Here is a 12,197-nt window from a genome sequence, read left to right as displayed (position 1 = left end):
AAGTGAGAAAAAATAGGACATAGAAGGGATAGTTCACCCCTGAAAATATTATCATTGACTCACTTTCATTTAATTCCAAACCTGCATGACATTCTCTATTATGTGGAACAAAAGGTTTTGACTGTTTATGTCCTCTCAGTTGTTAGCACTGTCTCCTGAAACCACTCTGAACAGGGAGCCCACAATGCAGCGCGAACAGGGGCCCCACTGGCAGTGCCTAAAAGGGGCGGGCTCTCACTGCTATTTGAATGGGTGGCCTTGACCAGCGCTTTGCAGGGGCTTGCTTGACTGTGCGTGGCCCATGAACCGGGAACTCATGCAGTGTTTGAACTGGGGAGCTGGCAGTTATTATAGTGATAATATGGTTTAATTGGCTGAGTACGTTGGAATTGTGAGCATGGTTGGACCTGATGTAACTCTAGAAGTCTTCTGACGACCAGCGACCGAGTGCTGGTTTTGAAACCAGAATCTTGTAACTGGATGGTCGGAGTCATCGACTATGGAAGCATATGTGACCCTGGACCACAAAACCAGTAACAAGGGTAAAAAAAATTTGAAATTGAGATTTATACACCGTCTGAAAGCTGAATAAATAAGCTTTCCATTGATGTATGGTTTGTTAGGATAAGACATTTGGCCGAGATACAACTATTTGAAAATCTGGAATCTGAGGGTGCAAAAAAATCTAAACATTGAGAAAATCGTCCATTTATGTACACGATTTTGCTGTATCCACTCACAAAAAATATATATTTTTATATATATTTACGGTAGGAAATTTACAAAATATCTTCATGGAACATGATCTTTACTTAATATCCTAATGATTTTTGGCATAAAGAAAAATCAATCATTTTGACCCATACAATGTATTGTTGGCTATTGCCACAAATATACCCGTGCGAATTGTGACTGGTTTTGTGGTCCAGGGTCACATATGGGTGGCAATTTTCAATTTGAAATGTAATATGCAAAATGACAATGCAATATGTAAAATGACAATGCATTTCTGTAATTAAACTGACATTTTCCGTTACATTTGTGAAAATGAAAATGATAATTCAATTATATAATTTACATTTGCCATTTCATACAAGGGGTAGGGTCGTCACCACTTTTGAATAAGAAACAATCAAGACTATAAAACTCATCAAAAAACGCGCACACACACTCAAACCACCTGACTGCACATCACATTTTTGACTTTATTGATTCTGCTTTTATTCGTAATGCAATGGACCGGTCAACGGGACATAAATTAATCCTTAAAGGATGGGACTTTATGGAACATTTGCACAAAAAGAATAAATAACTTACCGTAGCCTATTTTATAAGTCGCTCCGGAGTCGCATATCAGTCAAAAAATGCGCCACGAGGAAGAAAAAAACATATATAGGCGTAGGCCTATAAGGTAGCCTATTACCTCACAGACCGAAGACATATAGATAGCTTGAAATGTCTACTTTTAAGCAAAACAATTCAAAACGAAAGAAAACAGACTGCGCTGCTTATGTAATTCGTATGAAATGTTCATTTCTCTCTGGCGCTGCGAAGATCGCGAGTCGTCAACTTCATCTGTCCAGCCGACACTGACATAAAAATAACTGTTTTATTAGTAAACAATTAAAATTGCTATATTTTACATATTTGCCTGTTCCTTACAAAACACTGACAGTGGGGTTTTTGACTGGGTTTTTTTTTTTTTTTTTTTTGAGCAGCTGCGGACAAATTCTTTCGACACACACACACACACAATATTACATAACACTCTGCGCTTATGTTTTAAAAAGATAATTTAACATATAAATAACAATTTTTAAATAGCCCTCTTAAAGTGTTTATTACAAATAAATGACTAAATGCTAAAAATTAATAAATTTTACTGAACAAACATATGCGTTGCATTTACAATTCTGTGAAAACACTTCCCGCGGCCCTGCTGTAGGCCTACATTTTTTTGTTTGCGCTGCTTTGGTTTTTTAGATATTAAAAGAATATTTATAGGCCATTCTGAGGTCACCCAGCCCCCCATGCTCCAAATAAAATAGTCTTGTTCTTTAATTGTGTTGGTTTGTGAGGTTAAACTTCTGTTTGTGCTGCTTCGGTTTTTTAGATATTAAAAGGAAGGAAGGAGAGGAAAGAGCTAGTGATTTCTAAGGTGGTCAGGATAGAGGAGGAGAACTATCAGATCAAAGCCCTTAGCCAACACCAGCAAGGACGCTGGACGACCTGGGAAGGAGTAATTAGCAACCTGCGGTCCGGGCCGACATGTGGAAGATCCCCCAAGCCAGGCTGAGTTTCCTTATAAGGTCCACCTACGTCACCCACCTAAGCCCCAGCAACCTCTGTCTGTGGTATGGCTCAGAGGAGAGTTGCCAACTTTGCAATGCCCCAAATTCGAGCCTGCAGTACATCCTGTCAAGCTGCTAAAAAGCACTGACCCAGGGTCAGTACAGGTGGCACCACGACCAAGTCCTGCGGAAGCTGGCGGAGATCCTGGAGGTACGCAGGGCAGAATCAGCCTACCACCGACATCAAGTCGGCCGATCCACTTCGTCAGAGAGGGAGGAGGGGCCCCTAACATCACGCAGCCACAGAGATCAGTCCTGGCAGGCAGTTGTGAGTGGAACCTGAGAGTGGACCTCGATCGGCAGCTCAGGTTTCCAACAGAGATCACCACAACCAACCTTTGACCGGACATTATTCTCTGGTCCTCCCACTGCCCGGGCAGTAATTTTGGCAGAGCTCACTGTCCCGTGGGAGGGAGGAATAGAGGCAGCCTTTGAGAGGAAAAAAGATCGGTACCTCGACCTTACAGCCGAATGCAGAGAGGGTGGTCAGCTGTCAGCTAGGAAGTCGGCTGGTTCATGGGAGCATCCACCCAACGCTTCCTGAAGAGCATGGGAGTCACCGGGCCCAAACTCAGAAAGGCTTTGAAAGACCTGGCCGAGGAGGCAGAGCAGGGAAGCTTTTGGCTTTGGTTAAGAAGGAAGGACTAGGCGTGGGAAAAGCAAGGGTCCTAGGGTCAGCTCCCCCACCGTGAGATGTTCTGGGATTAATGGAGCGAAATATCAATGAAGGGTGGCTCCCAGCTGATGACACTGCAGCTACCCGCAATGGCACCGTCGGAGGTGCGGCAAGCAGAAATGCTCAGCAGGCAGTCACTTGCCTGTGCTACCACCTACATAGCCTATGTTTACCTGTTGCAGAGCCCCGCCTTCACGCAGTGATTGACAGGGCGGGGACGTGTTCGGCTCGGAATGCATTCTCAATTTGCACATTGAATTTTGCTACATTCATTGCAGGACATTTAATGAAAATGCAATCGCAAGTGTCTTAACTGTGAGTGTAAATGCAATTAAGAAAAATAACATTTAAATGATTATTTTGCTACAGTTTTGCTTGAACAAGTTAAAATATCTAATCATTTCTGTAATACATTTTAATTTAAATTTTGCAACTTATAAAGCGTTAAAATATGTATTAAATTTACATATTAAGACTAGTGTATGAAATGGCAAATGTAAATTATAATTGATTTTTCATTTTCATTTTGCACCAACGTTGCACAAATGTAATAGAAAAAATGTACATTTAAATACAGAAATACAAACAGCATCCCTCCACCACCCCTTCTCCACACATCTAGTCCTAACCATTTACATACAGGGGGGAGTGCTCTGAGTTCGGGCCGAACTCTGAGCTTGGAGCCCTCCCCCTGCACAGCACGCCAAATACGCATTAAACTTTACTCCCTCTAATTGTATGTAAGTGTGAACTCGTGAAATGCAATATATTTAAAGTGTACCTTAAGTATACTTGCAATAGTTCAACTTTAGCACAATCAAGTATACTTACAGTGAGGAAAATAAGTATTTGAACACCCTGCTATTTTGCAAGTTCTCCCACTTAGAAATCATGGAGGGGTCTGAAATTGTCATCGTAGGTGCATGTCCACTGTGAGAGACATAATCTAAAAAAAAAAAAAAATCCAGAAATCACAATGTATGATTTTTTAACTATTTATTTGTATGATACAGCTGCAAATAAGTATTTGAACACCTGAGAAAATCAATGTTAATATTTGGTACAGTAGCCTTTGTTTGCAATTACAGAGGTCAAACGTTTCCTGTAGTTTTTCACCAGGTTTGCACACACTGCAGGAGGGATTTTGGCCCACTCCTCCACACAGATCTTCTCTAGATCAGTCAGGTTTCTGAGCTGTCGCTGAGAAACACGGAGTTTGAGCTCCCTCCAAAGATTCTCTATTGGGTTTAGGTCTGGAGACTGGCTAGGCCACGCCAGAACCTTGATATGCTTCTTACAGAGCCACTCCTTGGTTATCCTGGCTGTGTGCTTCGGGTCATTGTCATGTTAGAAGACCCAGCCTCGACCCATCTTCAATGCTCTAACTGAGGGAAGGAGGTTGTTCCCCAAAATCTCGCAATACATGGCCCCGGTCATCCTCTCCTTAATACAGTGCAGTCGCCCTGTCCCATGTGCAGAAAAACACCCCCAAAGCATGATGCTACCACCCCCATGCTTCACAGTAGGGATGGTGTTCTTGGGATGGTACTAAGCAGGTTTAAGCAGGGGAACCTTCCGTGCCATGCATGATTTCAAACCATGACGTCTTAGTGTATTACCAACAGTAATCTTGGAAACGGTGGTCCCAGCTCTTTTCAGATCATTGACCAGCTCCTCCCATGTAGTTCTGGGCTAATTTCTCACCTTTCTTAGGATCATTGAGACCCCACGAGGTGAGATCTTGCATGGAGCCCCAGTCCGAGGGAGATTGACAGTCATGTTTAGCTTCTTCCATTTTCTAATGATTGCTCCAACAGTGGACCTTTTTTCACCAAGCTGCTTGGCAATTTCCCCGTAGCCCTTTCCAGCCTTGTGGAGGTGTACAATTTTGACTCTAGTGTCTTTGGACAGCTCTTTGGTCTTGGCCATGTTAGTAGTTGGATTCTTACTGATTGTATGGGGTGGACAGGTGTCTTTATGCAGCTAACGACCTCAAACAGGTGCATCTAATTTAGGATAATAAATGGAGTGGAGGTGGACATTTTAAAGGCAGACTAACAGGTCTTTGAGGGTCAGAATTCTAGCTGATAGACAGGTGTTCAAATACTTATTTGCAGCTGTATCATACAAATAAATAGTTAAAAAATCATATAATGTGATTTCTGGATTTTTTTTTTTTTTGATTATGTCTCTCATAGTGGACATGCACCTACGATGACAATTTCAGACCCCTCCATGATTTCTAAGTGGGAGAACTTGCAAAATAGCAGGGTGTTCAAATACTTATTTTCCTCACTGTAAGTATATCTTTAGTGGGACTTCAGCACTAGTTCTGTACAATTAAAGTGTATTTAGTACAAAATTAGTTTTTCCAATTTAGTAGACTTTAAGTATACCAGTTAAGTATACCAAAAGTACAATTACAGGGTATTTTTATTAAGAACAAACATGCAAATGTATTTGTAGTATACTTAGCACAAACTAAATGTATTTCAAATACATTTTGTATATATTTTCTTTCATTAGGGTTGTCTAATAAAATAAGACATCATTTCACTGTCTAACACCAATAAATCTGAGATTGTAGGATGGATTTTTGGGTTGAACCTGGAGATGATGGCGAGTTCGAAACATCAGGAAAAACTAAAGAAAGCCAGAATAAACATTGCATTGAGCATGCAGCGGGTATTGACAGAGTGGCCTAAGCGGAGATACATTTGGTGAATATATCTAATGTCAGGGGTTGTCTGGTATCTGGACGAGTGGCTTGGGTTCTTTGCATGCCTTTAATGAGGGGAGTCTGTGAGTTGTTTATCTCCGGGGAGGGTTTACTATAGATCAGTTTGTGAAAAGTCTGCTTAAGTAGCCTTTAATGCAGCCTGGTTGGAGGCCCTTGACAGTGTTAAGGTAGGAGATGAACGAAGTGATGGAAAGAAGGGAAAAATTTGCCATGGCAGGTTGCATTTCCAATTTTTTCCCTTCTTTCCATCACTTCGTTCATCTCCTACTTAACAGTGTCAAGGGCCTCCAGCCAGATGCCTATATAAGATGGAACATTGATGAAACACCAGTTGAAAGAGTTGTTGAGAAGAGGTTTTAACGGGGGATTTATGGGAAGATCAACTCTGAATAATGAAGCACTGTGGTTGGGGTTGGATCCACCTCTGAAGCCAGCAGCCTGAATTTTTGAAAGAATTTATGATCTGATGTTATTCGCCACTGTTGGAGGTTACGGCATGTGACGGCATTCGGTGGGACGGCCAGTGGTGTTGCAGAGAAAAGAGTGAATGGAGATTGAGTTTGGAGGAGAGCAACAGTTTGGAGCAACCACAAAACCAGCAACAGTTTGTTTCCATCCAGAGGAGTAGCCCTTCAGGCCTGTCTCCGGCCATTATGATGTTTTCAAGGTGTAGTGCAGGGAAATATGATCCGCCGTGAGCACAGTGTATTTTATTTTGAAAAGTAACCGGATGTTTTATTTTGTTTCTGTACTTGACTTCCTGTCCCGCACAATCTGCCCTGTGCTGAATTGCTGCGGAGCTCTCTGGCATCCGGCAAAAATAGAAGCTCTGTGTATCTGCTCCGGAGCGGATCCGCAGCCGTTCCGCAGTTGGTGGAAATGGCCTGTTACAGGTAGCAGAGAAATCCTGAATTTCTTTAGCCTATTCAATTATAGGGCTTAAAGATGAACTGAACTGAAATAATCAAAGTTGATAATGTGTTGTTTATGACAATTAAAAGTAAATTACACAAAAAATTTGAATTAAAAATATCAATATAGCTCTTTTTTTAAGCAACACAAAAATTGCGTTAACTCCGATGACGTCACCGGCATGGTAGAACCTGCGAAGGTATATAGGCAGCTGCAGCTGCAGGTCCTATACACAGACGAAAATGAGTCATTTTAATGGCATGGGTATCTGACTACCACCACACGCCCGGCCCGACACATTAACTGTAATTATGAACCCAAGCCCGATTTAAACCTACCATTTTTTTAATACGTGGGCCGTTATAACCAGGGGCGGCGCCAGAGAATTTTTTAACGCAGGTGCTGAGGGGGTGCTACTGCTAGATATATACAAATAGTATTAATAAATGAGCAAACATAGGCCACTTAATATTTAATAATCAATTATTTTAATTATCATAATTAAAGTATTAATTGTATTCAATTGAACAAGCAACATTCAGCATTCAATCAAATATTCTTATAGATTTATTATTAATAATGATAATTAATAAGTAGCCTAATTATTTCAACATAATATCTCGTTATTTCGTAATATGTAGCCTACATATGTGTGCGTGCAACAAGCAAGATGTGCATTTGTAAATCCGGTGACGCGCATGCATTTATTTATATTAATAAACAGTGTCGGCTGCAAAGATTAAGCTGACGATCGCCATCTCCGTATTGTGAACGCCCCTACAGAGAGAAATGCACATCATTACATAATCAGAGAGTAGCCTATTTATTTTCGTTTTGAATTGTTTCGTTTAAAGACATTTCAAGCTTTCTATATTTCTCATGTGTGTAAGGCATACACTGAGTTTCGGTTAAGTTAGGATGAGATGCGCTCCAGTTCACGTGCAATGCAAGTGGACGCGCGGACGCCTCCATGATTATAATGTCTGCTATATTTGCTTATTAAATACAGGCAATTGGTTGATGAAAAAAATATTAAAATTAAGATACAATTTATACAAAACGAAATTCACTTTAAAGAAAGGCTTTCTACAATGCAAACAAACTAAGTGGTCAAAATCATGTCTGACCCGTTCATCTCTCGATATATTGCGCATCCTATCTTACTCATGCTTTTAACTTTTTTATATTCAACATGAAAATAATAATAATAATTAAAAAAAAATATATAGGCTATTTTAATGAAACTAAATGAGCTTATTTAATGGCTACAACATGTATAGTAGGCTTACAGACTCTTTATTTGTACAAATTGCTGCATATTCATTTACTTCTGAATTGTGTACGTTGAAAGGCATTTGTTTGTGCATAAAACATATCTGACTGCAACATTTATCAAGTTAACGGATAATTGTGCGTGCATTTATTAATTATTATCTTAGTGAATAATGCAACAAGGATGAAGCATGTAAACTGCGTTGTTTGTTTATTCAGAGTGGAATGGATCGCAAATGGATCCGAATGAAGAAACGTAAAAAAAAATTAAAAAAAAAAAAAAAAAACTGAACTCCCTCTGTATCAACAATGTGCCGAGACGATGGACATCAGATAGCTTCAGGGTGGGTAGGACATTGGAATCTGTTTACAGACCTGCTGTGGTTTTATTAGCAGCTAGTAAACGCATTATTATCGAGACGAGTCATGATTTATACGGTTTATATAGTCGGAGTGGTGGCTAGCTTGTGGAGTTTGACAAAAGTGCTTCCAACGTGTTTACGTTAGCTGCTAGCTCTTTCCCTAGGTTGGATCGTTTGGTATATAGCTTGATTTTGTTACTCAATTTCAATGAACGAGTGTCTCAGTTTTGTTGAACGCTATAAAGCTATATTGAACACAATATGTTTTGTGTATGTGACAACGTTACATCCAGCCCTTTGCTTAGCTTGCTATCATGATAACAGTTAACATACTTCTCTGTCCTCTGCCTTGACGTGAGCGTTTCAGCGCCCTGTCTCTGCGGTTACATAGATAGCATCGGTGGTGTTAGTACTTGCCATTGGTCTATCGGTCTGCCCTGTACTACAGCCTGAAAAGTTTAACATTGACGGAATGGCCTCAGGTTTAGCCTAACCCTCACCAGTGAACCGGTTGTATTGAAAGTACAACTCTCTAAATAGTCTGTCGCTAAAAAATGCTCACTACGGACTCGAAATCCAGGGGCTGCATGCAATGGCTGCTCTGCTAGTGTTGGTTAGCAACTGAGTAGCTTACCATTCCAGTGAAGTTGCCGAATGTTGAAATCCAACATGGCGGCGCCCGTGTAACAACAACAACATTTTCAACATACCATTTTATCCCTTTTAACAAATTCTGCCACTTTAAAAATTGTACCAATGAGAATAAATAAAATACATCTGTTATATCACCTTTACTCAAAATTCCAGTTCAGTTCATCTTTAAGGAAGCGTAGGGTCATTTAAAGGGGTTTACGTGTCAACGTCAAGTCTAAAATGAATAAGCAGCTTGCTTTTAGTGTGCAGAAGTCAGAACAGCATGTGAATAAAAAGGTGAACTGACAAGGCTTTAAAACGCAGGCAAATAGCCTAATGAACTTTAGGCGTGATGAACCATGTAAGCATAACCATACCGCTCTCTTGCTAAACAGGGGATGTGAATGTATGTCAGGTTGCCTGTATGTTGGGACGGGGGCGTCAGCCTAGAATTCCAACTGCAAAAATGTGCACTTGAACACAAAACTATCTCTTTTCAAAGACAGATCGTGGAGATCTAATGGATTGCATATCCGTAGTTGGAACTGAACTCTGCAGGTAGGTATCTTTTCCAGGAAATTGATTGGGCACTCATTATCTGGGCATCTGAAATTCAGTTTTAAATGTCTGTGTGATTTGAGACTTGTGGGGTCTGATGTATAAACTTTCCACGCACATATCGGGATAATATAGGCGCATAAGGATTTCTCTTTAAACTAAATTACAGAACTCATGTTCAGAGAATATATTTCTTGCGAGAACAATGATCAATGATGCGCTCTTTCGTTCAGTGGTAGAATAGTCCATTTGAAAAGGTCTGATGACAATGTGTACAAACATTGCTGCACGGAGGTGTGCTGTTTATGTCGTGCAGGCAGACAGCATCCTAATGAAAACTCCTTCTGTGATCTTCACAACATTGTGAAAAATACAATTGTATTAGAAGGATAGAATTGGAAGAAAATAGTAAGATTTGTATGTTCAAAAAAAAAAATTTGTTCTGACAATTGTATTTACACTGCAAAAAAATAAAGCCTATATGTTTCTATTGAAAATACCCTGTAATATACCCTTACAGGGATGTAAATGAGATATCCTCAAGCACCTTCTTGTGCAACTTTGTGAAGCTTTTCTGGCATGGCATCTGTCACGTTGGTTTTGGGTTTTGGTTCACGTTCATAGTTTGTCTTTTATTTTGTAGTCATGGTTTCTTGTTTCTTGGGTTTGTCATGTGATTAAAAAGACACACCTGAACAGACTAACAATCAACTAGAAACCATGGTGACAAACAGGGAGAGACCTGAACCAATTAACAGACTGAAAACCAACCTAGAAACAGACATGAACAGAACAGATCAAAAACAAACTCTAAAGTCAACAAACAAACACAAACCATAACAGTATACTGATTGCGTTATTTTACATTTGTCGATAACGACACTATGGAGAACGCCTCTTAGCGTAACGCGTCTGAAGTATGAATGAAACTAATCCAATTCTATTGCCGCTGCGTCATGACAGCATACACGGAAGCTTCAAAGGGACACAACAGCGTTAGCTTTCAGCAAACGCTCTCTGTTGTGTATCTGTCTATTTGGTGTCTGTAAAAAAGCACAAATTATGGCGAGTGAGCAGTTTAGAAAGTGGGTGCATCCCTGCCTTAGATTTCTTACCGGTGGGGAAACACACGAGTTGTGATGCCCCGGTCTTGCCTTCTGACTGTTCGGCAACATTGTTAATGCGGTCGTCGACAGGTTCCAGGAGGCGCTAAAACAATCAGCTGTTTAGGCAGTATCACCCTCGCCACTCAAGGTCTAAAAAGGTTGCAGCCAGGTGGCAGCCTCAGCCGTCATCAAGCTCCTTGTACCAGCATGGTCAGAAAGAGAGTGTCGCCTCTAGAGCTCCCCCTCAGAGAGCTTGGGACACTAGGCAGCGCTCTCGCCCACAGCCTCCTGAGAAGGAGGATCTAAGGACCGTCCTTCAGGCCAGGAAGGCGTCGGGTAAGAGGTCCTAACTCTCATGGGACCTCTGAGGGCCTCCTCCCGCTCCTCTGGGGTTGGATGCCATGATGCAGGTGTGGCAGAGGCGACGCCTGTCTGCATTTACCCCGGTGGCTCTGCTCCTGGGAGTTCTGGAGAGGGTCCGACAGAACGGAGTCAGTCTACTCCTATTAGCCCTATTGTGGCCGGCCTGAGTATGGTTCTCAGACATAATATCACTTCTGGCGGGCCCCCCATGGGAAATTCCAATCAGGGGGGACCTGCTTTAACAGGCAGAAGGCTCGATATTCCACCCTCGGACAGAGCTGTGGAAATTGTGTGTCTGGCCCCTGAGGGGGCCCAGTATCTAGAAGCCGGCCTGTTGGCAGGAGTGGTCAAGACCATACTCAGCTCCAGAGTTCCGTCCACCAGGAAGTTGTACGGCCTAAAGAGAAAGAGAGAAGAGAAGAAACCTTTATTTATCCCACAATGGGGAAATTCGATTGAGGAGAAAAATACAGCATGACATGAGGGGAGATGAGGAGAAAAAAAGGCAACCCCCAGACTATGCTCCTGTAAGGAGTACAGTTTGGGAACAGTAAAAAAACACCTCAGCAACATGAGCACATAATCAGTACACTCTACAACATGAACACACAAGACTTGCAACAGGGAAGGGGAGGGGAGTGGGGAATGGAGGGAACCCAGCACAGGCAAGCAGCCATCCGGTCCTGCAGCCATTCTCGGCGCTGGTCAGACCCGCTTGTCAGTCTGGGGGTACAAAGCGTCGAAGGCGAGGGATGGGGGGTGGGGGAGGGTGATTGCATATCTGTAAGAGTTCGTGTATGTGTAGGCCTGGAGAGTCGCTACGCCTGGCATCATAATCTAGGTGCCTCAGTCCGCAGGATGTCATAGCGATACACAGCAGTTGCCATGGAGTCAACCTTGATCAGGTCCCAGACAGAGTCAACAATCAGCAGGTGTCAGTGGAGAGTGGGGGAAGGAACGCAAGAGCGTCTCGCTGTAGTGCTCTTCCGGGGGAGTTGTTGTTCCAACAGCAGCCTCAGCCAAGGCCAGTACTGGTAGAGGGGGGCCGAAAGCAGATAAGATAGGGATTGTTTGGTCTTGGGACGAGTAGCCACATTCCAATTTACACAGCTCCTGGTCCATTTGGGTCTCCGAAATGATCCATTTTCCTTTGCAAAGCTGAAGCTTCTCCATGATGTTATCCATATTGTGGTTCATAGTCACAGTCTGAGTGCTGACAGCTCT

The sequence above is a fragment of the Rutilus rutilus genome (assembly GCF_951802725.1).
Source record: "Rutilus rutilus genome assembly, chromosome: 17".
NCBI lineage: Eukaryota > Metazoa > Chordata > Actinopteri > Cypriniformes > Leuciscidae > Rutilus > Rutilus rutilus.
The sequence above is the reverse complement of the archived record's forward strand: the minus strand, read 5'-3'. Positions refer to the sequence as shown.